At 44.8% G+C, this 26582-nt stretch overlaps 1 protein-coding gene across 1 annotated transcript in view; it reads left to right on the top strand.

Annotated features, from left to right (window-relative positions):
• Positions 1 to 6654: 6654 nt before the first annotated feature.
• The window catches only part of KLHL5 (kelch like family member 5), a 150397-nt gene continuing 130469 nt past the window's right edge, over positions 6655 to 26582 (top strand). Inside the window, exon 1 of the mRNA XM_068278459.1 lies at positions 6655 to 7062. The gene's annotated coding sequence lies outside the window, so the exon portion shown is untranslated. The remainder of the gene's footprint in view (positions 7063 to 26582) is intronic.

Consider the following 26582-nt stretch of genomic DNA (forward strand, 5'->3'; position numbering starts at 1 on the left):
TATGTAACGGTCATGGCTTTGGAAAACTGTTTGAGCTTTAGGCCCTTTTTCCACGAGCAGTTGATGGGCAGTGAAAAGCCTCTCAAACTCTCAGGCCTGGTGCCCACCAAAACCCGCTAGCAGATCCGCAAAATGCTAGCAGATTTTGAAACGCTTTTTGTTATTTTTCTATGGCGTTTTGCTAGCGTTTTGCGGATTGCTGCAGCGGATTTCAGTATAGTAGATTTCATATATTGTTACAGTAAAGCTGTTACTGAACAGCTTCTGTAACAAAAACGCTGGCAAAACCGCTCTGAACAGGCGTTTTTCAGAGCGGTTTGCGTTTTTCCTATACTTAACATTGAGGCAGAAACGCACCCGCAATCCAAAAAATGCCTCACCCCGGGAGTATGCGTTTCTGCAAAACGCCTCCCGCTCTGGTGTGCACCACCCCATTGAGATACATTGACCAAGCGGATCCGCGGCTGCAGAAACGCTGAAAAAGCCGCTCGGTGTGCACCAGCCCTCACAACTGTTTGCTGCTGTCTGGCAAGGCTCATTTCCATGGGCAGCTGAACTGTGTGCTCAGCAAGCAGTTACCAGGCAGAAGTGAGCAGTTGTGAGAGTAAGGCCTCTTTTCCACGAACTGTTTCTAGGCAGTGAAATGCCTCTCAAACTCTCACAACTGCTCACTGCTGCCTGGTAACTGCTCACTGCTGCCTGGTAACTGCTCACTGCTGCCTGGTAACTGCTTGCCGAGCACACAGTTTAACTGCTGCCCATGGAAAAGAGGCCTGAAACATCTCACAGGTGTTTGCTGTGTCTTTTAAAATTGCTAGAACATACACAACGTTGGATCAAGGACTTTCTTACCAACAGGTCCCAAATCGTCAGACTGGGCAATATCCACTCCCAAGCAGTGACCACGAACACTGGAGCCCCCCAAGGCTGCATCCTGTCACTACTGCTGTTATCCCTTTACACAAACAATTGCAGATCGGAGGCAGACTCTGTCAAGGTCATCAAGTTCGCCGATGACACCACTATCGTGGGCATTGTCACCAAGGACAATGTCCAGGAGTACCGTCAGCAGGTGGAGAGAATTTGCAACTGGAGCAAGGAGAACAGGCTGGTGCTAAACACTGCTAAGACCGTTGAGTTAATCATTAACTTCAGGAAGTCTGCTCCCACCCCACCTCCAATCTACATTGACGGCAATGAGGTAACCAGAGTACCCTGTGCCTGGCTTCTGGGTACAACCATCTCGAGCGACCTCAGCTGGAAGCCCAACATCACTGCCACCCAACAGAAAGCCCAGCAGAGGCTCTTCTTCCTCCGCCAGCTGAGAAAGTTCAGCATGACTCAAGGAATTCTAACCAGCTTTTACTCCGCCACCATTGAGTCGATCCTCTGCTCTTCCATCTTGGTGTGGTATGCTGGCGCCACTGTCGATGACAAACTACAGCGGGTCAGCAGAGAGGATCATTGGGTGCCCCCTCCCCTCTCTTGCCCTACTACACAATAAAAGAGGTACTTATCCGTTAGCCGGGTGCTTCCGGCAGGTGGCGCTAATTACTATTCCCCCTCCAGGCCGACATGGATAGTAGGGAAAGATGTAACTCTGGTGGAGTTTTGTCGCCATCTAGAGGATGCGCCCGGCTAACGGATAAATACCATAAAAGACTTAGATCCAGGGCACTGAGAATTGCAAGTGATCCCTCACACCCAGGCTACCGCTACTTCAACCTTATGCCCTTGGGCCGGAGGCTACAAGCCATTTCCACTAAGACCATGAGACACAAGAACTCATTCTTCCCCTCGGCAGTCAGCCTCCTTAATTCCCTCCACATCCTACCACCAAAGCAAGCCCCGAGGAGCGGCGACACCGGCTGTTCTATGGCTGACCAGTCTACCAACCCACAGGACTAACTATTGACATCTCAGGGACACTCTGGGAATGTGTTGTATATTACAAATGTATTGTTAACCTGTTGCCTGTTGTTCACTGCTGTCTCTCTCTATGTACTCTTCCTGAGCTATTTGTACTGTGCCAAAAACAATTCCGGGCATGACCCCTCATGCTTGGCGAAAAAAAATTCTGATTCTGAAATTCTGCATGGTAACTGCTTGCTGAGCACACAGTTCAACTGCCTGTGAAAATGAGCCCTTAGGGCCCTTTTCCACAAGCAGATAATATGCAGTAAAAAGACTGTCGTACACTCACAACTGCTTGCTGCTGCCGGGTAACTGCTTGCTGCTTCCTGGTAACCACTCGCTGCTGCTTCATAACTGCTCACTGAGCGCACAGTTCAGCCGTCTGTAGAAAAGGGCCCTTATTGGCCTCTTTTCCTTCCACAGGCATTTGAACTGTGTGCTTAGCAAGCAGTTACCTGGCAGCAGTGAGCAGTTACCTGGCAGCAGTGAGCAGTTACCTGGCAGCAGTGAGCAGTTACCTGGCAGCAGTGAGCAGTTACCAGGCAGCAACAAGTAGTTACCAGGCAGCAGTGAGCAGTTATCAGAGTTTAAGAGGCATTTTACTGCTTATCAACTGTCCGTGAAAAGAGGCCAAAGGCCCCTTTTCCAGGGACTGTTGATAGGCAATGAAATGCCTCTCAAACTCTCACAACTGCTCACTACTGCCTGGTAACTACTTGTTGCTGCCTGGTAACTGCTCACTGCTGCATGGTAACTGCTTGCTCAGCACACAGCTCAACAGTCCGTGGAAAAGAGTCCTAACTCTGTTGAAAGGGCCCTAAGGCCTCTTTTCCACAAAATATATTGTAAGGGGTAAAGAAGCGGATTGCATTGACACTGTGATCTGCGGAGCCCAGAGCATTTGATTGGGTGCTAACATCTCTCACCGGTTGAGGCCTCTTTTCCACGGACTGTTGAGCTGTGTATAAAACAATAACAATCTCCACTCAAAGGATTATAAAAGTTCCATGAGCTGCCCAGAAGTAAAACAGTCCTCAGAATGACTTCATAAAATCATATGACCAGATAGACTTCAGCGCTGCAAGCTGTGAGCTGTGTGCTCAGCATGTAGTTACAAGGCAGCAGTGAACTGTAACCAGGCAGTAGTGAGCAGTTACCAGGCAGCAGTTGTGAGCGTTTGAGAGGCATTTCACTGCCTATCAACAGTCCATGGCAAAGAGGCCTAAATGTTTCAGCATGCTCAGACCAAGTATAGAGTATCTTGCAACAGTAGGAGAAGGTGATGGGTCGTCACTGCTGTGCAAGCTTGTTTATTCATTCATATAGACAGCAACATGTGAAATCATAAGTTCAATGCAATGTAGCATCTCACATACCGGTGAAGGACTGAAGGCTTGCATTGGATGCGGGGCAGAAGTAGCCTGATGGCCGTTTCGCATCCGCCGGACGGATCGTTCAGAAACAGCCTTATCAGTCTGCCGACAGACTGTACACACGCTGTACTGTCTGCTGAAAATCTTCTCAGTTTAGGTTCCCTTTAACAGAGTCAGGTACGGGCACAGCCCTGTGCCCTGCTGTGTGAATGCTTAACTTTCCCCTTCATTAGCAATGTCGGCTGTGGTCATTATTATATGTATCCAAACTTCTCTTGATCGATCTCGTTGTTGATCGGAACAGATTGGGCATTAAGAAATAATTGTCAGATCCTGTCAGTCAGACGGGAAATTGCATTATGTGTACCTAGCATGATGCCCTACCATATTATTATACTGTATTGTGTGTGGCTGAGGGAGACCTTTCAGGATTTCCCCCCTTCCCCCCCCCCCCCCCCCCCCCTTGAAAATCCTGGGCTTGCCCCTGATGAGGGTAAGGGGTTTGCCCCTGATGAGGGTAAGCTCAAAGGAGGGGGAAAGGGCTGAGGAGGGACAGTCTACAACTTCAACCTTTGTCTTAGGTACATTGACCACATAGCGGGACACAGGAACAGCCATTTGGGCCTGGTGCACACCAAAAACCGCTAGCAGATCCGCAAAATGCTAGCAGATTTTGAAAAGCTTTTTCTTATTTTTCTGTAGCGTTTTAGCTAGCATTTTGCGTTTTTGGTGTAATAGATTTCATATATTGTTACAGTAAAGCTGTTACTGAACAGCTTCTGTAACAAAAACACCTGCAAAACCGCTCTGAACTGCCGTTTTTCAGAGCGGTTTGCGTTTTTCCTATACTTTACATTGGAGGCAGAAACGCCTCCGCAATCCAAAATCTGCAGCAGCCCGGGAGTATGCATTTCAGCAAAACGCCTCCCGCTCTGGTGTGCACCAGCCCATTAAAATACATTAGCCAAGCGTTTCCACATCCGCAATCGGATCTGAAAACGCGACCGAACCGCTCTGGTGTGCACTAGGCCTAAAGGTGCGTACACACATGCGACTATGGTCGTTTAAAACGATTGTTCCCCGATCGTTTCAAATGACGATCGTTTAAAAAAAAGCAGCCAACGACTATTAAGTCTAACGTCGGACGAGCTAGATCGTTAAAAACGAACGATCTAACTTGGCGGATTTTTTCCAACGACGATCATTTGCAAAAGCAGTACATCGTTGGAAACGGTCGTTCGTACTAGGCTTGACATGCGCATTTCACTATTTCTCCATGGAACTTTTCATTTTTATGCGCATGCGCAATAGTTGCTTTTACGTGATGTAACGTTCGTTCTAACGATCTGATCGTTACACACCTTTTAAAACTAACTTTACTTAGGTCGTTCTTTCATCAATTAAGTTCGTTTGTCGTTGACAACAAACGATCGTTGTCGCATGTGTGTACTAGCTTTACTGTGCCACACTATGTGGTCAGTGTAATGATTGGCTGTTCCTGTGTCCCCCTATGTGATTAGTGTATCTTAAGGTGGTCACTGATGATCCAATTTCTAGCGAAAAATCGTTTTAGCGATCAGAAAATTTTGATCAGAAGAAAAATTGTTCACTACACCATCAACGAACCAATCTTTGCTTCCTATCTATCACAACCAACAAGAAAATCCAAATTTTGATTTGACGAAAATCCAATCGGACGACTATTTTTACAATCGTTTGTAATCGATTGTGCCCATCAACAGAGATTATTTACAACCAATCCGATCAGAATTTCTGATCACTCAAACGATTTTACGCTAGAAATTGGACAGTTAGTGGCCAGCTTTAGGCTGCTTACACACTAAGACGTTACAGGCGCACGTTAGTGCGCCTGTAACGCTCCCCCAACGCACAGCAATGTAACACAAGTGGGCTGTTCACACAGCCCACGTTGCGTTACATGTATCGCTGCACGTTCTCCGGAAAGTGCAGCATGCTACGGCGTTACAGCGGCTATAGCCGCGTTAGACTGTTTGCACATGCGCAGTGGGGGGCGGAGAGGAGGCGGGGAGAGCCAGCTACAGTAGCCGCGCACATGGCTACTTAATATTCACTGCACTGGCGGCCGCTGATTGGCCGGCGGGACCACGTGATGCGGAGTGTCTCGCTCCGCATCACGTGGGCCCGCTGGCCAATGAGCGCCACTCTGGGAGACATTATAGGAATCGAGCCGCCTAACACGGCTCACTCTACCGTCCTCACTTGCAGCACCATACGTTGTGTTAGGTGCATGTTATGCGACCTTAACGTAGCACCTAACGCGACGTCTTGGTGTGCAAGTAGCCTTAAAGGGAACCTAAACTGAGAAGGATATGGATTTTTCCTTGTAAAATAATACCAGTTGCCTGACTCTCCTGCTTATCCTGTGTCTCTAATACTTTTAGCCACAGCCCTTGAACAAGCATGCAGATCAGGTGCTCTGACTGAAGTCAGACTGGATTAGCTGCATGCTTGTTTCAGGTCTAGGATTCAATCACTACTGCAGTGAAAGAGATCAGCAGGACTGCCAGGCAACTGGTATGGTTTAACAGAAAACATCCATATCACTCTCGGTTTAGGTTCCCTTTAAGGTGCTTTTCCACTAGCCGGAATCCGCTTCAAAAAGCAGATTGCTCCCGATTGCAACAGCACCATGATTAACAAGGAAATTGCTGTTTTTTCCACTAATGTGATTTAATTTTTCCCGAATCACAATCGCTGGCCTTCACAATTTTGGTGCGTTTGCATCACACGCCTGATGCATCACAGCAAATAGCAGTAATGACAATTGTAGGAAGTGTGATCACATTGCAGCACAATTTCACATGCTATCGCTTTTCCCAGTGAGTGGAAAAGAGGTTTATTTTCCCTGTCATGAGGTCCACAGAGGGTGATGAGGGTCTGTAAATAAAAAAAAAACAAAAAAAAGCTCTCTCTGCACCAATGTTCTAAAGACTACATGTTCACAGCAACTGATAGGCCTGGTGCACACCAGAGGAGTTTTTCTGAGCGTTTTGAGTTTTTAAATCTGCTGCTAATGTTATCCTATGTGTCTATGCACACTGGAGCAATGAGGTTTTGTTAAAAAAAACCATAGCATTACATTGGGAAGAGCTTTTGAAACCTCTAGCGCCCAAACGCTAGAGGTTTCAAAAGCTCTTCCCAATGTAATGCTATGGGGTTTTTACAAAACCTCATTGCTCAAGTGTGCACAGACACATAGGATAACATTAGCAGCAGATTTAAAAACTCAAAACGCTCAGAAAAACTCCTCTGGTGTGCACCAGGCCTAACGGTTGCTTTTTTACAGATTCCCAGTAAATTTACTGACTGGCAAGGTGAGGATTCCTAGTCTTGGCGAGTACTGCACACCAAAGCTGAGCCTTGCAGCCCCCCACAGCGCAGTACATCATACATGTCAAGAAGACCACTACTTAGGACTTGCTGTCACTTAATCTACACAGAGGCCTGACGCCGATAGGGGGCGTGCCTGTCTCTAGCTCTGCACAGAGCGGAGGCGCCGCTTAGTTATTATACAATGCACGTCTTCCTCTTGCAACGTCACAGAGCCCCGCCTCCTGCTTGTGTTGTGCTGGGGGATCCCTGGATGGAGTTCCCGCATTGGAAGTAGTTGAGGAGAGGGATGGCGGCTGGAAGCAGCGCATGTCCGTCACCACTGCAGCCTCCGAGCCGCTCAGCGCACAACGAGCAGCCTCCCCGCCCGGCACAGCCGACCTGCGGGCACCGAGCTGGACAGGTACCTGGGGAGGGTCTCTGCATCACCTCCTCTGTGGGAGGATCAGGCGTAGCGATGGATACTTGCTGGATGATCTCTGCTACATCCTGGCATGGCTGAAGTTACAGCTCAGCTCCAAAACTTTCTTCTGCCTTCTTGTGGGGACTGCAGCCTCTCTCAGCATGCGACCACAATAGGCAGAAACATTCCCCATAGTGATGCTTTACTGTCACCAGGGCAGGAAGTGAGTGACCTCAACAAGTACCCATTATATATACACATTGGTCATCCTGATTCCTGACCATAGAAGAATGATTTGCTCCACCGTCTGTCACTAGTCATAAGAGATGTGCATGAAGGTTTTTTGTTTTATAACAAAAACTATATGACAGACTTCTGAGTCTAAAACTACTCTAAAAACTATTTGACAGACTTCTGAGTCTGATCTGTGCTGTGCTTAGTACCAGTCCAGGACTCATTCTGGTGAATGAGTGCTAGATTGGTACTAAGCACAGATCAGACTCAGAAGTCTATCATATAGTAAATAAAGGTCACGGAGTGTAAACATTGGAGAAATAGTGATGCATTTTACAGGAGAAACAAGGATAGCACTTTCTGTGTTTAAAAGTATTTGGGTATCATCACAGAGGCCTAGTGCACACCAGAGCGGTTCTGCTGCGGTTTGCGATCCGCTTGCGGGTGTGGATCCGCTTGGATAATGTATTTCAATGGGCTGGTACACACCAGAGCGGGAGGCGTTTTGCAGAAACGCATACTCGCGGGCTGCTGCAGATTTTGGATTGCGGATGCGTTTCTGCCTCAATGTTAAGTATAGGAAAAACGCAAACTGCTCTGAAAAACGGCACTTCAGAGCGGTTTGCCAGGCGTTTTTTGTTACAGTAGCTGTTCAGTAACAGCTTTACTGTAACAATACATGAAATCTACTACACCAAAAAACGCTTCACAAAACCGCAAAATGCTAGCTGAAACGCTACAGAAAAAGAAGAAAAAGCGTTTCAAAATCTGCTAGCATTTTGCGGATCTGCTAGCGTTTTTTGGTGTGCACCAGGCCTCAATGCTTGTACTTGTAGCAGCTTATCAACTTGTAGCAGCGGCCCCATTCACACTTCAAGCGCTTCTGTTCGCTTTTTTTCAGCACAAGGATACATGTTGCTGAAAAAAAGCGGACAGAAGCGCATCGGTGTGGATGATGGTCATGTCTCGAACTCGTGGAGAAGCATCTGATTTGTTTGATCAGCTGATAGATTTGCAAAGCTCTGATTTGCTGTGATCACATTCTGCTTTAGCACATGATCATGACTAGCAAATCAGAAACTTGCATATCTCGACGTTGGACCAAACTGATCACATGCTTCTCCATTACCATCACTGTCATAGTGCCAGAATGACTGATAAGCACTTTAAGCTTAGTGTGTGGGAGACCCAGGCGGAGACAGACAATAACCAGGAAGTTCATGTCCATTGTAGAAGTGAGCCTCCATTTTTTTTTTTTTGACTCAATGTAAAAAGCAAAAAACATATCTAGGCACATCACCTCTAGTTAGGACACTTAAATAAGTAATTTAAGGGAAGGGAGGTGCTAAAGGGGGTGTGGCCAGAAAAATAGCAAAAATCAGTAACCCTTTGCACACTCGCATGCAAATGTTCAAACGCATTCACAGATTCACTCATCCAGGCACCACTGTTATCCCTACAGCTAAATTAAAAGCCAGGGTCTTAGTTCACAAAGGAATGCATTCTTTTGCTTAGTCACCTACACTGCGCAGAAGTACCCAGGTAAACGTAGGTGTCCTAACTCTGGCCCTGTAACATGCATAGTGCAGACATGCAAACATTCATTGCATCAAACCTATCTAGGGATAAAGAGCACACATCCTGACATCCTGTCATGGGACAGATAGCGCATCATACCAATCGCACAAGGGAGCTAACGTAATGTATCCATGTGCACAATGCACATACACAAAATGTTTGAACATTTGCATGCAAGTGTGGAAAGGGTTACTGATTTTTGCTGTTTTTCAATGTAAAAAGCATCCACAGCTCTCGCTGACTGTTGCCAATGTGGGGTTCTTACTCTCCATAGCAGGAACACCAGATTCAGTAGGACCAAAATAATAAGTTGAAAAGAAAAATGAGATATCTGACACTTCATTCCCACCTCCATAGCCATTGTTTTCCAGAGGCAGCAACATTCTGAGGTGAATTGCTACAAGCCGTGGGTGACAAACTCACAAATCTTTTTTAAACACGATGTACTGGTACTTATTCTATCCACTTTTTCTCCTAGGTGATATGTTTACAACTTTTCAACAACATGCTTTTTAAGCCACCAGCAACCAAGAAAATAATGTTGACAGTAGCTTTTCTTATGAAAGTGTGCTGAAATGTTATTTAAATAGATAAAAAAATTATCTCCAAGCAGAAAAAAGTGAATAATGGACCCAGAGGGCCATATGCAGTTCACTTTTTTTCCTAAATTTTCTGCTAGATGATATTTTCACACCTTGTTAATAAAATGCCCTGTAGGCCATCAATCAAGAAAATATTCAGAATAATTTTAATAGCACATTAACTTACCTTTTAGCACTTTTTCAATTGCAGATTGCAGGGCTGTGGAGTCGGAGCAATTTTGGGTACCTGGAGTCTGAGTCGGTGGTTTCAATAAACGGAGGTGTCGGATAGGTTTTTAACCAAACCCATAGCTTTTGTAAAAATTAGACTAAGGAGTCGGAACAATTTTGGGTACCTGTAGTAGGCAGTTTCATAAAGTGAGGCGTTGAATGATTTTTTTTTTATTTTTTTTTTGTACCGACTCCACAGCCCTGGCAGATTTCTGAAAAGTTATTTTAAACAGAAGATGAAAAATTATCTCCTAGGAAATGAAGGGAATTGCATAAGGGCCAGAGAGTGGAATTTTTTTCTCCTAGATTCTTACCTTTATCAGGTGGTGGAACCCATCATGAGAGAAGCTGCATACATGTAACAGCGATTTCCAGAACAATTGACGGTTTGGCTACTGCAGCCACTGATGCAATTGCTCTGGCATTGCACCCAAAATGCTGCAATGATGCAAGACGAACCACCCCCAAAGGGTTCCATTGTTGCAGCGCTTTGCCGATCAACAGTGATCAGCAAGTGCTGCAGAATCCCTCTGAGTGGGTCCCAGACCTTAAGTGAGGTCTCCATAGACTGGTAGTTTCCCCAGTTTTGCATCAGTCTCCATTGCACTCGGTAGTACTGTTAGCTTTACATCTACAGATTTGCTGTACATCTTGTATCTGTGGGAAGCAGCATCTTCTCTTTTTCCCACACATGACATTTACATATGCTACAGATTATTTCAAAATGGAAAGTGCAGCCTTCATCATGTTGTAAAAAAAAATCTCACTTTGCTTCAATAACAAAATGCACTTAAGAAAATGTTATCGGAGATTTTTGATGCTGCTTATATGTTCTGTGTAAAACACAAATGCCGCTTTTTATGTAATCAAAATAACTAATCATAGGTGGAAGCCAGAAATCTTGGTGCAGCAAAGGATAATGTGATTAGTTGTGTGTATGGGAATTACGGGTGCCAGGGAAAGACGGGCGCAGGGAAACTGCTTATAGTAGAATTTCTGTACATTTATCGATATTCTACAGTGTTAATTTTCCATAGTAGCTAAACAAAACAGGCAAGGAAAAGCTGCAAAATCTGTAAATAGTGATCTGCGCCCACATTTCCAGTTTGGCACCGGCTGAAATAGAAGGCAAGAAAAATGCGCACATTTCTGCTTTGGTGCTGTTTTGCCTATATTTTTATGGAGGTCCAGTGTTTGTGAAAAGCCCAGTTGTCCAGGAGGGGCATGCACCGCTTTGACTAATACCCATTAGTTACAAATGACTAAATTTTAAAAGTATTTTAAGAGGGTGTGATCCTTTGACTGAAAGTAAACTTTCTAAGCACACCTATGAATGAAAGATTGACCACCAGAATGTATCTGTAAATAGTTTTTGTATTTAGTTGCAAAAGATATGCGAACAGTACTTGATGCACTTCCTTCAAAAATACAGTAACAAATGGCAATAGATTGTGGCTAACAATGTGTATGGAGTATGTACAGTTAGGTCCATGAATATTTGGACAGAGACAACTTTTACTAAGTTTGGCTCTATTACCACAATGAATTTTAACTGAAACCACGCAGATGCAGTTGAAGTGAAGTGCAAACTTTCAGCTTTAATCCAGTGGGGTGAACAAAACGGTTGCATAAAAATGTGAGGCAGCTAAAGCATTTCTTTAACACAGTCCCATTATTTCATGGGCTCGAAAGTAATTGGACAAATTAAATAACTGGAAATAAAATGTTCATTTCTAGTACTTGCTTGAAAACCCTTTGCTGGCAATGACAACCTGAAGTCTTGGACATCACCAGATGCTGGGTTTGCTCCTTTTTTTAATGCTCTGCCAGGCCTTTACTCCAACCGCTTTCAGTTGCTGTTTATTTGTGGGCCTTTCTGAGTGAAATGCATGCTCAATTGGGTTAAAGGGATTCTGTGGAGGCTATCAACAACAAAAAACTGACACTTACCTGGGGCTTCTATCGGCCCCCTGCAGCTGTCATGTCCCGCGCTGTCCTCCTACGATTCTCTGTTCCCCGCCACCGGTCCCGGTCTTTTAATACAACTGCACAGCCGTGGCCACGCATGCTCTCTCCTGCTCACATCTCCAGGAGCTTACTGCGCAGGCGCAGTACGAGGTTTTCTTGTACTGCGTCTGTGCAGTAAGCTCCCAGAGGCGGGAGCGAGCAGTATTCGTCTAGTTAGACGAGTAATTAGACCGGGACCGGCGGCGGGGAACAGAGAATCGTAGGAGGACAGCGCGGGACATGACAGCTGCATGGGGCTGATAGAAGCCCCAGGTAAATGTCAGTTTTTTGTTTTTAATACCCTCCACAGAACCCCTTTAAGATCAGGTGACTGACTTGTCCATTCAAAAATGTTCCACTTCTTTGCTTTCACAAAATCATGGGTTGCTTTGGCTCTTTGTTTTGGATCATTGTCCATCTGTATCATGAAACGCAGCCCAATTAATTTGACTGCATTTAGCTGGATTTGAGCAGTCAGTATGTCTCTGAACACCTCAGAATTCATTCTGCTGCTTCAGTCCTGTCGCCACTGGCAGCCATGCAAGTCCAAAGGTGGGTACACATGTCAGATAAAAGTCTTTGGAAAATGAAAGATCACAGACCAATTTTACCCCCTTCCATGTAGTATAAGAGCCATACTCTACACAGTCTATTCTATGGAGCTGAACTCCCCATCAGATAAAAATCTTTGCAAGATGCTGCACACAAAGATGCCCGTACACATGCAACAGATCAGTATCTGCAAAAGATCAGTTCCTGCAAAAGATCCGTTCCTTCAAAATGCATTCAAAGCCTATGATATCTGCTGATCTCATACACACCTTGTTTAACGGACAATTATCTGCAGATCCACCAGGTTGGATCTTCAGATCTGCAGATGATGGTCCGTTAAACAAGGTGTGTATGAGATCTGCAGATATCATAGGCTTTGAATGCATTTTGCAGGAACGGATCTTTTGCAGGAACAGATCTTTTGCAGATACTGATCTGTTGCATGTGTACAGCACGTTTGTGTGCAGCATCTTGCAAAGATTTTTATCTGATGGGAAGCTCAGCTCCATAGAATAGACTGTGTAGAGTATGGCTCTCATACTACATGGAAGGGGATAAAATTGGTCTGTGATCTTTCATTTTCCAAAGACTTTTATCTGACGTGTGTACCCACCCCAAGCCATCACACTGCCTCCACCGTGTTTTACAAATGATATGGTATGCTTTGGATAATGAGCTCTTCTACGCCTTCTCTTCTTGCCATCATTCTGGTAGAGGTTGATTTTGGTTTTATCTGAGTGGCCTGCACCTTGCAGTGCACTTTCTGTATTTACTTTCATGCAGTTTTCTCTTTACGGTAGACATAGATTTCGGTACGCCCAGCCCCTGAAGAGTGTTGTTCAGTTAGTTTTCTGCTATGCAGAGGTCTCTTTTCACCATGGAAATTATTCTGCGATCATTCACCACAGTTGTCTTCCGTGGATATTCAGATCTTTTTGAGTTGCTGAGTTCACCAGTACAAGCTGTCTTTCTCAGGGTGCACCTCCTGTAGATTTTGTCATAATATTGTAGCAATTTCTCCAGATATTTTTTTTTTCTGCTGTTTTTGAAGCTTAAAGGAAACTGGTTTTGTTTGAAAGGAAATTAATATGGCAGCCTCCATATACTTCTTGCTTCATTTTCCCTTCAACTGGTCTTATATTACAGGTCAAGTAGATCAAAATGTGTTCAACTATTCCTCAAATCAAAACAGGATCTCACTTTTCCATTGAAAATATGTTTTCAACAAGGCTTTTTAGTTGCTGATGGAGAAATGCTGTTCATAGCCTCTGTCTTATGTAATTTAAGTTCAAATCCTAAAAAACAAAATTGAGGAGATTCAGTTCTCATATGCTCACCATACACGGAGCCATATGGAGCAGCTTGGAATTTCAACAACAGACATAACTTGTGGGGAGTCTTTTTATTTAATGCTTCATGGAAGCCTTGTTTAACCCTTTCCATGCCTGTTTGTAGAATGATGCCCAGCATTGGCATTTTCCCCTTCAGCTCCAATATCGGATGTAGTACGACAAATAAAAACATGGCTTCTGCTAGAGGCGCCCTCTCCAGATCTAATCCGGCAGGGCATAAGCCCCTTCAGATCAAGCCCAACATTTTGATCACAGCTAACCCATGCTCCACTTCTGTGCCACGTATTATGAATATTACTAGTGACCTTAGCCTGTTATAAACGGGCTAGGTTTGTCACCATGCGCCTGCCGCACGTGCACACCCGCCGCACACGCCCGCCCCTTCCTCCCCTTCAGTGTCTCTGCGTCCCTCCCTGCACATGCGCAGTACAACAAAACACACACAGGGACATGGAACGCAGAGACACTTGCGTTTTATTATAGAGGATATTGCCACATTTGGCCTCCTGCTGCTTGCGTACGTGCTGGATCTTGTCCAGTAAGGTGTCAGGCTTTCCGGATCAAAGTAACAAAGTCTGAGAGTCTGATCTCCTTTGGCACCACACTGCGCCGCGTTATTATGTTGGCATGGGTGCAATGTGGGGCAGAGCTAGAGTACACAAGTTGGCATCTGCCCCACTCTCTCACAAAATGTACAATCACAGGGGAAAAACTCCTGCCCCACATTGCACCCATGCCAAAATTCCAAGTACAAATGCAGATAGATACCATAATGCTCTAGATACGTCATACAGAAGAAGAGTAGAGGAAGGGAGGAAAATGAACAAGTACAGGGACACAGAGCTCATTATAAGGAGGGTCCCCCCCCAAAAAAGGGAAAAAGAAAGCCAGGAAAAAAGAGAGAAGGAAAAATTGGAACCCCTAGTTTACTTTACTGTATACTAAGACAAAATGACATGCATCATAATAAATTCAAAGGGAAACAAGAAAAAGAACCCACACATATAACAGAGATTAACTTCATGACCATGTTTTTATTGAATCTACTAGCCATTTTTTCCCATCCTCAACTTGAAATAACCACCAGAACTTTAAAAATGAACTGTAGCCAAGTATTGAACTTCGTCCCAATCAGCAGCTAATACCCCCTTTGTATGTCTGATATTGTAGTGAATCCCCTTCCACAGTGTGATGTCAGGACCTAGGCCCTGACAATTTCCTGTCTGTGAACCGTGTTGCCTTGTGGGAAATAACATCAGTTTCCAACTGCCAAGCAACCAGTATCTCCCTCTGTGCATATGTATATCTATTTAAAAAAAAAAAAAAACCTATTAGCATATTGCATTGTTAGGGGGTGTGGTTATAAAGGCAGTTGGTGCCTATTTTTTTTTTTCATGTCTGCCAGTAGTAAAGATGATTACGTGCAGGCTTATTATGGTTCAAACAGCACGAACAGACTACATGGCGATTATCAATCATTCATGAACTCTCTTCTGTTTTTTTAACTTCTTCACACTTTGCAATGTATTGATTTCCCCCCCCCCCCCCCCCCCACTAAAGTTCCTCTTTAAAGGATTTCTGAGGCCAAATAACACATCTATATTTTATTCAAATGGGGCCTCTTCCAGCCCCTCGCAGCCGTCTCAGTCCCTCTTCTTTGTCCCCGCTGGCCACCCGCAATGACGAGGTCAGCTCTTCTGCGCTTGCACATCATCACCTGGCACCCACTGCGCCTTCGCACAACTGCACAGGCACAGTATGCGCCAGATGATGTGGACGCGCAGGAGAACTGACTCTGCTGGCGGGTCGCCATCATTTCATGCCGCCAGCGTGGACACGGAGGAGTACTGTGGCTGGAAGAAGCCCCAGGTGAGTAAAAAATAGATTCCTTATTTAGCCTTGGAAACTCTTTAAGAACGTCAGATATCTTAGGTGTAATGGCCCCTATTCAATTCACTTTTTTTTTTCTCTTGATTTTTCTCCTGGGTGATATTTTTAAACTTGTAAAAAATGCCTCTAAGGCCACCAGCAAGCAAAAGAAAATACCTAAAATAATTTTGATAGTTCTTTCTCACCTACTTGGCACTTGTTCAGTTAATTTTAAAGAAAAGATGAAAAATGATCTCTGAGCAGAAAACCCAGGAGAGAAAGTTAAGTGCATAAGGACCAGTATGTACCAGGACCAGAATCCAGGCAGCAATCCAGGCAGACATCAGTGTTCTCCACAATCAATCCAAGCAGACCGAATGGAAATAAAAGGATCCGGTCTGTTACCGGGAAGCAATATTTTCATGCCACACAAAAGACCTGCATAGAAGGAAGAGCTCATTCTACAGTGTCTCCCTGTGTGCTGCTACAATAAGGATACTCGCATATCAGTTTAGACTGATTTTTAAAATCTGGGCACAGGTCTCATGACCACTGGATTTAAGTAAAGAAAATGTTGGCAAACCTGCACCACTACTTGAGGTGGACTAGCAGATGTTCATATAATTCCAGACACTATTCATACACTTCAAAATCATGGCCAGAAGTTAGGTAATGATGTGACAAAATCTGCATACGCTGAATACACAAGCATCATAGTATATGTCACCAGTCATGGTAATGTTGTATGGTGCCAATGTAACGGTGGAGAACAATGGGGAATCTATTCAGTGTGATTATATAAAGTCTGATAAATTTGGTGTTTGTCTCTTAAATGTTACAAATGTTTCACCAGACCTATTAAATTAGCAGGCACTGGGGGGGCGTGGCCGGAACGAGGATGTGAGCGGACGCACCTCTCGGAGCTCTCCACCTCGTGAGCAACCTAAGCTTTTATCCTGCTCCTATCCTGCTGTACCTGGGACTAAAAACTTACCCACAGCTGCCTCCTTACCTCGCCGATCGCTGGCTGAAGGAAGATGGGTCCGAAGAAGACAGACAAAGTTACTGGCCCAATAGATAAGTTTCGCCGCGCAGACCAAGATGGCGGCGGCCCGGCCGTAGAGGAAGATCCGGCTTCCCCATCGGACCAGATCTCCTCTTCCGAGGCTCAATCCATCCTTGCCGCAATCTCTACCTTACAAACTTCATTGACCAACACTTTCACAACTAAAATTGAAGAGGTCAAGGTCGACTTGCAACTTCTTCGGCAAGATGTCCGCAACCTTCGCGAACGCGTCTCTGATGCCGAGGCCCGAATATCTACACTCGAAGACAATTATAAATCACTTCCATCTGATATGCGTACAACACAAGGTCAAATCAAAACCATCATAGCTCGGCAGGAGGACATGGAGAATCGCCTACGCAGGTCCAATATACGATTAGTGGGCCTACCCGAAAAATCGGAGGGAGACGACCCTTCCCGCTTCCTGGAGGACTTACTCATCACACAATACGGTAGGGACTCCTTCTCTCAAGCCTTCTCAGTCGAACGAGCCCACCGCATACCCTCCAAAGTCAACTCGCCCGGGGCCCCCCCGCGCACCTTCATAGCAAAACTCCTTAACTTTAAGGACCGCGATGCAGTCCTCCGATTATCCCGTGAGCAGGGGAATATCAAGCTGGATAATACCTCCATATCTATATACCCAGATTTTGGAGTGGAAACTCAGAAACAACGCGCCAAATTCCAGGATGCAAAACGCAAGTTAAAGATCCTAGGCCTACAATACTCCATGTTCTTCCCCGCCCGCCTTAGAGTCATTTCAGATGGTAAGACTTTATTTTTCGAATCTCCCGCTGAAGTTTATTCATGGATTGATAAGAACAAGCCACAGTCAAGCCTGGAGGACTGAGACACTTATTACTACCTCTCCATCTTTAGCATAGACGCAAGCAACAACTCCTACTATCTCAAACATTGCTTGCTGCGTCACTCGGCATGACTTGCCGCTCTGCCGCGGACTACACCCTGCCTCTTCACTCTTCATGATCTACAGTCGGTAACTATGTGACGGTTATCCGTCTGCTTCCCCGGAACACTTCACTGGTTATATCTCACTTATTTAAAATCTCTTGTTAAAATGCCCGAGGTACTAGACTTCAGGTTGCTCGCCTGGTGTATAGAGCAAGGCTTTATGCGACACCAAAAATTTGATGTCGCACCCACAATTACTTTTATTTTGTTATGTTTTATTAACATGTTTTCTTCCTAGCTTCTACAGGATACTGCATGTTAAATATGCAATTTATGCGTTATTATATGTTTTTGGGATAAAGCTCAGGCCCTATGTTTTGGGTTATGTGCTGGGAAATACTTTTCAGAGTTATATTAACCCCTTGTCTCTCAGCCGGGACCCCCCTACCCCCTCCCTGTACTCTACTAAGCCGCACGGTCTCCCTTTCATTTATATAGTCCTTTAGTATGACCATTCTCTCCCGACCCTCTTGCACTTCCCTGTCTTTTTTGACATGGAATGTGAGGGGTATACGAGATAGAATTAAGAGAACAGTGGTATTGGAATTTCTACGCAAACAGCGAGTGGATATACTTGTGTTACAGGAGACTCATTTAGATGGTAATCTTCCTATGGCTCTACGTCGTGCCTGGATCGGATGGTCCTATCACTCCATGTATACCTCACAGTCCAGGGGCGTATCTCTTTTAATTGCTAAAAGTGCTCAATTTCAACTGATCTATCAAGTCATTGACGATGATGGCAGATTCGTGTTCCTACACTGCCTATTGTACAATGTCCCTACTTTACTTATTGCCATTTACATACCTCCCCCATTTTCCTTTGCTGTAGTGAAACTTGCACTGAACTTTATTGCTCTTCATCCACAGGTACCCTCGATCTGGCTTGGGGATTTTAACTATGTCTTATACCCAAGTACTGATAAAATCCCCCAGCCGGACACCCCAACTCCTAATATTCCCAGAGACACTAAACTGCTAACTCTTCTAACGGAGGTATCCTTATATGATACCTGGTCTGTAAAATTCCCTGGCACTCCGGCATTCTCATGCCACTCTGCATCGCATAAATCTCATTCCCGCCTGGATTATATTCTAGTATCATCATCTTTACTCACTAATATACACAAGGTCCGCTTCCTCCCCTCCCTTATGTCAGATCACTCTCCATACCTTATCCATCTAAGTTGGTCCTTTCCTCCTAAGACACCCTTCTGGAGATTGCACCCCTTTTGGCTAACCAAAATAAGTGAGGCAAAATCAACTGAAGAAGCTTTAACTCGCTTCTTTGACATACAAGGTCAATCTGCATCAGTAGAATCGATATGGGAGGTCTTCAAACAATTCACTAGGCAGCACTTTTCCTCTGAGATTAAAAACATTAAGATCAGCTCTGCAATGACTGAACAGGCTGCTCTGTTAGAGTTACAACAATCCTTATCTGACTTCGCAACTAACCCTACCCCCTTTTACAACGAGTCATATAAATCTAAACTTGCCGCCTATGAGCAGCTCCTCCTAGTCAAGGCAAAGCGAAAAATCCTATTTTCTAAACAACGCATCTATGAGATGGGTGAGCAATGTGGCGCACTTCTGGCCAAATTATCTAGAGAACTGACCGCCCCACAGGTTATCCTCAAAATAGAAGATACGGATGGCTCGGTTCTTTCCTCCCCCCATGACATACTACAATGCTTTGCCCTTTACTATAAATCCTTATATACGAAGTCTTCCTCTGCACCCGTATCTGAAATAAACGCATATTTAGAGACCATCCCCCTTTCCTCTCTAGATGACTCCAATAAGTTGCTACTAGATGCCCCATTTACACCCCAAGAGATCGAGGACGCCATTTCTACCCTTCCTGCTTCCAAGTCCCCAGGCACTGATGGCCTGCCAGGCGAATTCTTTAAACAATACAGATCCCTATTAGCACCTAAGCTTTTAGCACTATATAACCATGCCCTAGAATCAGAGTCTCTCCCCCTTTCTATGAGAGAAGCCTTAATAACCTTAATTCTAAAACCTGGCAAAAATCCTCTCCAATGCGATGCATATCGCCCAATTTCCCTAATCCAGACCGACACTAAGATCCTTGCCAAGCTACTGTCACTGCGATTAAATAAAGTAATAACCTCTCTGATACACTCAGACCAATCTGGATTCATTCCAGGCAGATCAACCTCCTTAAATATTCGTAGGCTGTTTCTTGCTATGCAGGCAGAGCATGAGAGTGTTGGAACTAGGGTAGTGGCGTCTCTTGACGCCGCCAAAGCCTTCGATACAATTGAGTGGGACTTTTTGCTAGCAGTCCTACATCGCTATAACATTGGTCCTCGATTTATCTCCTGGGTGAAACTCTTATACACCGACCCTTACGCCAGGATACGTATCAATGGCTGGGTTTCTGACGCTTTCCCCATAACTAGAGGCACGAGACAGGGTTGTCCCCTATCCCCCCTTTTATTTGACTTGGCAATTGAGCCCCTGGCTGTTCTGATACGATCAGACCCTTTAATTCAAGGCCTCAAAAAAGCTAATAACATTGATAAAATCAGTCTCTATGCAGACGATATGCTTTTATATCTAAATGATCCTGGACCTTCACTACACCGCTCTCTCCAAATTATAAACAGCTTTGGGCAATACTCTGGACTACGTATTAACTGGTCTAAATCCTACATACTCCCCATTGATGTCTTCCCCCCAACCCTGTCTCAAGCCTCCTCTCCTCTCCAATGGGCGTCAATTATCACCTACCTTGGTATAAAGATCTCACGTACAGCTCAGGACTTTGTGTCCTTAAACTGGACACCACTGCTACATTATATAACTGCCAAATTTCAGGCCTGGTCCAAACTCCCTATAGGGGTGGCTGGTCGAGCCAATCTATTTAAAATGATCCTACTTCCTAAGGTGCTTTACGTTTCATGGAATGCCTCGATTTATCTACCATATGTTAATTTTGTCAAAATAAACACCCTCCTAACTCAATTTATATGGGGGTCTTCAAGACACCGCCTCTCTCTGACCACTCTCCAAAATCCAAAAGATCTAGGGGGCATAGCAGTTCCCAACTGCCATATTTATTACCTGGCTTCCCAGCTGTCACATATATTCTTCGATCTCACTATTAACCGGAATCGCTCCTCCTGTCTGTTTAGTGGTATCCCCCCACTCCAACACATGGACCCCCTCTCCATTATAGCAACTGGCGCTAAAAACTCTCCCCATATCAAATCATTTCCGGAGACTTTCCGCCAAACTCTTAAAGTCTGGGATACTGCACACAAATTTCTTGAACCAGATGCCCCTATGAAGTTCACCCCTCTCTGGGAAAATCGGGGCCTTCCTGAAATCCGTAAACTCCCCAATGGTAGACTATGGGTTAACCGAGGTATACTTTATCTGCACCAGGTTATTGACTCTGGATCTATTGTCCCTTTTGAGCAACTAGCGGCCAAATTCCAATTGCCATCATCTATGCAATTTTACTACATACAATTATCGCATGCCCTAAAAACTCAGTTTTCTACAGTGCCACTTACTCTTTTTGATTCCGGCATACTTAACATTGTCACTGGTCCCTCTTCCAATCAATTAATTTCTGCCTTGTACTCTGCCATTATGATAACTGGTGCCACGCGTAGAGCCTTTGTTAAGAAATCTCAGTGGGTGCAGGATCTTGGAGAGATCTCCGATGAAGATTGGGAGGAGGCTCTTGAAGATTCTGCCAGGGTTTCCCCCCACATACCAGATAGACTACTTAGTCTCTACGTGATACATAGGGCCTACCTTACTCCAATCCGACTGGCTAAGTTTCGACCCGGATACTCACCTCTATGTCCTAAATGTGCCCTAACCCAGGGCACTTTCTATCACATGATTTGGTCCTGCCCTGAGGTGAACCTCTATTGGCAACAAATTATAAAATTTCTAAACGATAAAATGGGTTGTCCAGTGACACTTGATCCCAAACTTTGTTTGCTTAACTTGCTCCCACACAACACCTATAACAAATTTACTAAACTTTTCCTACTTAACGTGCTTCATGTTGCCCGCAAGGTTCTCACTCAGGCCTGGATACAGCCACTGGTTCCCGATCTATCTGACTGGATTAGAGTCATAAACACCATGCTACCATTCCACAAAGCATTATACACCCGCAGGGGAGCGGAGCGTAAGTTCCACTCTATTTGGGACATCTGGACCACTTCCCGCTACACTCGCTTCAGGGGCTAATCCCTGTGAACGGACCATGTAGCTATACGGAACTTGCTGTGTGGTGGGGGGGGGGGGGGGTGAGGCGAGGGGAGTCCCCCTAGAAGCTCGGCTGTATATGTATATATTTTTGTTTTTTGTTGGGTCTCTTTTATGTTAATTAGCATATAACATGTCACTTTGTTGGTCAATCTCTCCTCATCTAAAGTAAGACTGTAACTATTCTCCTGCAGGTTTTTTCCTTTACATCTAAATCAACACGTTATAATAATAATGTTTCTTACATTTCTTCCCTCCTTCCTGTACCACTTACCTGCATTTGTACCATGTAAGCCGTCTGCGTACGGCTGTTACCTGTATGTCTTATTCACACCCACAATAAAGATGACTTGTTAAGTTAAAAAAAATTAGCAGGCACTGAATGTCAGACTTCTGGGGATTTTTTTTTTTTCCGTAATACTAAAACATTATTTTTTAATCATTACTGGAAAATCCATTTCTCTTTAAGCAAGCCAGTCTTCTGTAAATAAGGTTATGGAATGATCCTGGCAGCTGTGGTTTAATTCAAAGTAGGGCAGAAGTACATAAATCTTTAATATTTCAGTTTTCAAGGAACGTTATGAGCATAACCTCTAATTCAGTCCTGCCGCACGCCCTAACTGCATTCTGTTAAATAAGTATTGACTTAAAATATTTCTTATTACATGGTACATTATATTTGTTTTTGTGTGTGTTTTCTATTATTAGTTTCTCTCTTGTTATCCCTTGCATCTGCTATCAGTTACTCCCGAAAGATGGCAAGTATATTCGAAAGATGGCAAGTAGCTGTATATTCTCATATTCTCAATTTTTTGGGGGAGGGTGTTGTTGGCTGGCACTGTAGATTTTTGATGCCCCACATACTAGTGATGAACGAATATGCTAAAAGTCAGTTTTGGAATAAAAAAAAAATAATAATAAAATCCATTTTAAATGACTTTGGAGTATGTAGTGAGTCTCTAAACATCGGTAATATTACCGTGCTCCCATAGCACATACCGCAAGTTATGTGCCTAGCGGGACCCGGGGTACTCGAGTAGCATTACCATTGGTACGGTAACGCCTATTACCGTAGCAACAGTCGTGCTGTGGGTCACATTAATCGCAGTACTTGCAGGCGGAAGCTAGGGTAATATTGCCATGCGCTATGTGAGCACGGTAATATTACCGCTGTTTAGAGAATCAAACCCCATGAATTCATTGAACACAAGTCTTTTAGAGGTCTGTTAAGTGAGATATTGTCGTTAAAAAGGCGTGGCCCCACACCTGTGGGAGATCAGTACTGATACAAGGAAGAAAAATACAGAGTGCCCATTCCCTAGAGATGCCAACCATGTTAGTGGGCAGGCATTTGAGATAATGGATGATGATCTAATAAGAGCCAAGGATTATGTGCACCTCTTGGAATCCAACACCACCCACATCACCTACAAATTGATACAAACTTTATTTTAATTTTATGCAAATTAACTCTGCTTGAGGCCCCCACTTCTACACTTTTTTTTGCATTGTTAACCTTTCTGCACACATGGTAATGCAACAGCATAGAAAGTGTATGGGGCCCAGTAAACTAAGGCCCGGTTCACATTAGCGGTGGCTATCCGGAATCGCCGTGCCGGAGCCGCACCGCATGCGGAACGGACGAAACGGACGCACGGCATAGCAATGTAAGTCTATGCCACCGTTCACATGCGTCCGTTTCGTCCGGACCGGAGCCGGACCAGATCCGGACTCCGGCGTCCGTTCCAACATGCGCTATTTTTTGGTCCGGCTCCTCCGGCAGCCGTATCCGGGGCGGAGCCGGACTGCACCATCCGGCCAATACAAATCAATGAGAACCGGATAGCGCACAACACACTGGCTAAAAATCCGGATGTTCTACCCCACTTCCTATGAGGATTGTTGCGGCGATATTGGATCGGGGACACATGGGCAAGCATTTTGGAGTGGAGCAGCACGAGCTGGAGATGTTGGCAGCATGTTGGAGGTGGAGGTGAGTGCTAAACAGCGGAGGGCCTGATTCCACAGGTCCCCCTTCTGCTGACCTCCCAGACTCCAACATTTTTTTTGTTTTTTACGTAACTTTTGCCAAACGGATCCGGATCGCATCCTGATGAACACCTGATGCAACCTGACCGGATCCGGATCGGATCCGGATCAGAACCGTACGGATCCGGTCCGGATCCAGTCAGGTCATCCGGTCCGTTTGGCAGACAACCGCAAGTGTGAACGGGGCCTAACCGTGTGGTGATGCACTGGAAGCTTCCGATTCGCAGCCGATAGTCAAGAGCGCGATTCCATGTGACCTCCATGATGACGCAGAGGCGGCAAAATGAATGAAGGTCAAAGGGCGACGCAAAAATGTAAATTTGGCGCTGGTGCAGCGCGCATGTGCGAAACAACGCAAATACGACAGGGAAGCCGGGAATCCCAGTATGTCACTGGGCAAGCGGTGGTGCGGAGCAATGCATATGGCCCTGTCAGCGCACTCTGCTGCAGAGTCATGTGAATCTCGCTTGTGGCGGTGCGAGAGGAGGGCGCATCACACCGCAGTGCTTTCCGCAGTTATAAAACTGGCCTGAAATTGGACCAGTCAAATGCCTCAGTGGGTTTATTCAATTGATCCTTATTATTTTATTTTTATTTTTTTGCATGAACTTGCATAAAATCCAGATCAACCCAGAATGATTTGCATATCATTGAACATGCTTGGTTATGAGTAGGGATGGTAAATGGGGTGCAGACAGTTTTTGAGTTCATGCAGAATTGTGTTATTATTTTGCAAATGTATGCAATCCCCCTTAGCTTATCCAACTGGTGCATTTTTAAGCTGCAACATTAATCTGCATTTAGAATACTGTATTTTTCGCACTATAAGACGCACAAATGTGAGGAGAAAAGGTCCCTGTGTCTTACAGTACGAATACAGGGAGTTCCTGACTTACAAATGCCTGCCAATCCGAACTACTGACCTGCAGTGATGTTGGGGACTCCCTGTACTGTCTCAGGGGTCCTTTTCCACTGCCCCTGTAAAATGTAAGTAGCAGGGTTAGCCACGGGCATCAATCACCTGACCGGAGGGTGCCCGCAGCTGCTGTCCTCCTTGTGTCCACTACCTCGTAATTAAGCAGCAGCATCCGTGGGCATCACTCACTTGATCCTTGGAGTCCCCTAGTGCCGGTTACATCTGTAATAACGCGACCAGGAAGTGGCAGCAATAGGGAGAAGGAGGGACAGAGACAAGTGGCTGATTGTGCGGACTCGAAGGATCAGGTGAGTGATGCCCACGGCTGCTGCCACTTAATTACATTACAGTGGAGTGGAAGAGTACAGGAGGACACCAGAGGAAGACACAAGGGGGAGAGCAGCTGATTGCCGCGAGCACCCTCGGGTCAGTCGTGGCTTTCCTGCTACTACTTACATTTTACAGGGTCCATGGGGACAGGAGGAGGTCATGGGGGGAAAGGGAGAGGACAAGACCTTGGGAGGGGGTGGGGGGTCGGGGGACAGGAGGATACAATTGGGGGGAGAACATCTACAATACTACCCTAGACCATAGATGTGACAGGGTTTAGTATATATATTTTTTCCTTGATTGTTGCGCTCTAAACCTAGATGCATCTTATCGTCTGGATCATTGGTTATGAGTAGAGATTCCTATTTGCTAGGGTAAAAAAATGTGTGGGGACAATTTGGTCCTTGCAGTTAAAAAGGCACTGCAGTGATGTATAGTAGAATGCAGTAAATTGTTCAGGATCATTTTCCTGGTTTCAGCATCAGAAACACTTCCTATATCTATATGTTATGTAACCCCACCCTCCCTCCCAGTGATGTTTAGCTTGGGCTGTTTAGATATGTGAAATGCTCCTTCCAGAGCATTCTAGGAGAACTGGTATATTTTGTACTGGCTTTGCTTTAGTAAGCAAACCTTCCTCAGAGATCATCCAACTAGTGTTAAAGATGTAACTACCTGTGATAAATCTCAGAATGTAAGTTGGGGTGAGGAAAGATTTTATAATAGGCCAATACTTACTAAATTATTTATAGATGATTAATGTAACTTTACATAAGGAATTGTGTTCACCACGTTGTTTTCTCTACATATCCATTTTAAGGTTGTGAGTGCCGATATCAAACTATTCTATAGAGTATTTACATAGCGTATGGCTCAATAGAATTACAGCAATTGTAGAAGAGGAAATATTAGGTTATTCTTGAAGGACAAATGAAGTGAGCAGAATATGGAGGCTGCCATATTTTATTTCCTTTTAAACAATCCCAGTTGCCTGGCAGCCCTGCTGATCTACTGTATATGCCTACAGTAGTGTAATGCTGGGAACACACAATATGTTTTCCCTGTTCGATTCTCAGCTCGATCGTTTTTTCTGCTCGATTCTCCACTCGATTCCCTGATATTCCGCTCATTTTTTTTATCTTTTTCTATTCACTTTTATGAGAAATCGATCGGTAAAACGATCGAGAGGAGTATCGGACATGACGAAATGTATCAATCGAATGCATCTATCTAACGGCAAAACGTGTGTTCCCCGCATAACACCAGAAACAAGCATGCAGCCAATCTGTCAGATCTGACAATGTCAAACACCTGATCTGCTGCATGCTTGTTCAGGGTCTGTGGCTAAAAGTATTAGAAGCAGAGGATCAGATGGACAGTCAGGCAACTGGCATTGTTTAAAAGGAAATAAATATGACAGCCTCCATATCCCTCTTGTCACAGTAGTTTACTGTATCAGAAGTTTACTATATGAGAATTTGTCTTACCGTATATTCTCACAAGCGCACTTTCAGGATCTGGGG

This window comes from Hyperolius riggenbachi, chromosome 1, assembly GCF_040937935.1.
Source record: "Hyperolius riggenbachi isolate aHypRig1 chromosome 1, aHypRig1.pri, whole genome shotgun sequence".
Classification (NCBI taxonomy): Eukaryota; Metazoa; Chordata; class Amphibia; order Anura; family Hyperoliidae; genus Hyperolius; species Hyperolius riggenbachi.